Below are 2,720 nucleotides of genomic sequence, written 5' to 3' on the forward strand. Positions count from 1 at the left end.
TCCAGCGCCAACCTGCCCCGATCGACTCAAGCAGCAAATAAAAAGGTCAAGGACATCAGTTCCCCTCTGGTTTACGGAGTCATGCTATTTTTTTTTCATCGTATCTGCAGTTTCTCTGCATCGTCAGGCTCTCAAAGTGTTGGAGACACTCCTTTTATTTTAGATATTAACCCGAATAAATGGAGAAAAACATGATTTTCAGCCTTGTTTTATTTTTTTTACTTCCCAACCACTACGGTAGATTTACACTTTTCCTAACTAAGCTGTGCATGGATAAAAAACAAAAACATAATTGGTTGATTATCTTCAGATCAAGTTGCTCCATTAGGAAACGTGGCACAAAAACAGATTTAGCTTCGGTTGGTCTAAATGTTTATTATTGATGCAAAATGGACGATTCACGTGTTTATACACCGCAGCACTGATCTGTTGTGGTCTCCCCAGCAGATATTCTTCAGCTAACTGCGTGTCCTTGAGCTATGAAAGCAATGTAAACAAGCCTCGGCTCACAACTTCTACTGTATATAAAGAAGAGACTGACATTCATCATCAGCAGCAACCGGTCCTTTCCTGTGTAGACACCGTCGTGCCTCGAGAAATGACGTCAATCCTAATTTGATTCCCTGTGACGGGCACGGCTCTGGAGGGGACGTCTACTGTATCATGGAACTTGATGAATAGAAAATATAAAATAAAATACAGTATATATATACCCCATGGGTCTGAAATTATCAACAAATGCGTTTAGAGATGGGCAAATAGGATTTGAGACCAGCCTTTTTGTTTCATTAACTCTCAAAGACTCTGGGGTTTACCAAACGTAGCTGCGTCACCAGGCCATGCGAGGAGGAAATGAAGGGGAACAACTTAAAGAGTTATCATCAGAGATTAGACGTGCAGAGGAATGTATCAAACTCTGAAAATATGTTTTTTTTTAAAAGAACCAGTTCTTTCTAATCCCACGCAGAAGCCTTGAACCGTGAAACAAATCTGTTTGCTCCACGTTGAATGGATTTAGCTGTATCATTTGACATAAAATGGTGGATTATTCTCTGTGATTATTTTTCTATGAATATGAATTCATTGCCGCTGAAGAGGAGCTGCATGCAGAAACTACAGAGCAACGCTTCAGTGTTGGTGACAGGCGAGAAAATAAAATGGTGCACGTCCAGATCAAACTGTCGCWCTCTTAAAACCAAAAGTCATTCGAAAAACTGGTTCAGATCTGCTAATCTTCATTTCAGCAAAATCCACTTTTTTTAAACTTTCTATCATGTAATGATGTCATCAAAAAACATACCCAGAGTGTTGCTTTGACTCGTTTATGCACATTTGAGAAATCCTTGAATCTCCTGTGGTAGCCATAAACACTTGCTGGTACAAGCTCCTCCCTGTAGCACAGAGCACCCCTCCCCCTGAAACATTGTTTGAAAATGTGCTGAAGTGGTAGTGTCAGAAATGGAAGGAGGTTCTTAAAGAGATGGAGACCAATTTCAAGAAGTTTAGCTTTGATGAAGTCAAATTTATTTTTTGATTTAAACAAGTTTTATAACACCTGAAGGTAACAGTTTGTGGTATTGAAATTAACATGTGCCTGGAAAATACAGAGTACCCCACCTTTAAATGAAAATTGGCTTAATTTCTTGCAATTTTTGAGTCTTCAAATATCACAACGTAATGAAATTCAGCCTTAAGACATGAAAATGAAGCAAGTGACTGTTGTGATGTCAGGGTCTCTTGAATTCATACCAGAGGTGACCCAAATCCTGCTCCTCCGTAGATGCCAGGAGTAAAGTTAATGTGTTTCTTCACAACCGTAGCAGGAATGCTCTTTCCTCCTGCTGCTGCTATATGAGGGTCACATGTAACTGTTGGCTTCACCTTTCCAAATGCAACCGTCTCCATTCTGGTGTTAATGGCCTGAGACGGTGAACCTATAATCCGTATGATTCCAGTCATCAAGACCAGGTAGAGGATGTGTTGTAAAGGGTCCAGTACCTGTTTGTAGATTGCATTGCAGAAATCACGGGGTTCTGTAATGCTTGCTTGGGGCACATTATGACAATCCTTCCCTGCTGCTGTGTGTCTCAGGTGATCAGAAACTTCATGATGTTTGTTGGTGCTCTTACAAACTCATTAGTTTCAAAATTGGGTCTCGGAATTCTGTGGACCTCCATAAAAATAAACCATGATCACTAACAGAGCCTAACTCTTCCAGGGTCACAGGTCGACAGATAAAATGATGAGGTTTCTATGAAAACACAGTTGGGATTGTGCAAATTCAAGAAGCTCAAGAAGCAGATTTAAAGCTGAGATATTTATGAAGACTGTCACCTACGATCCTAAAGGAAAGTGTAACACAAATCAGTTTAGAGACGATACACTGGGTCTGCTCGACGTAAATTTACCAGTTGAATTGTTTTCAAATCCAGTGGTGCTAGCATAGCGATCTTAGCATTTAAACAAAAATAAATAAATAAAATGTGAGCTTGGTTGGCCGGCTGTAACATTTTTTTTCTCAAAGAGAAGCACATCAGGTGTGTTTCCATAGTAGCTTGGAGCGAATCAACCAGGCAACTCAAAAATGTAATTACGTCAGAAGCTGACGTTACGCATGGCTGTCGTAAACAGGAAATAAAGTTGCAAATGTGGCAAGTGGTGATCTTCTGGGGCTATAACATTAAAGTTTGGTTGTCACCAACAACCAATAACTTTCACCC

This window comes from Austrofundulus limnaeus, unplaced genomic scaffold, assembly GCF_001266775.1.
Source record: "Austrofundulus limnaeus strain Quisiro unplaced genomic scaffold, Austrofundulus_limnaeus-1.0 Scaffold13, whole genome shotgun sequence".
Lineage (NCBI taxonomy): Eukaryota > Metazoa > Chordata > Actinopteri > Cyprinodontiformes > Rivulidae > Austrofundulus > Austrofundulus limnaeus.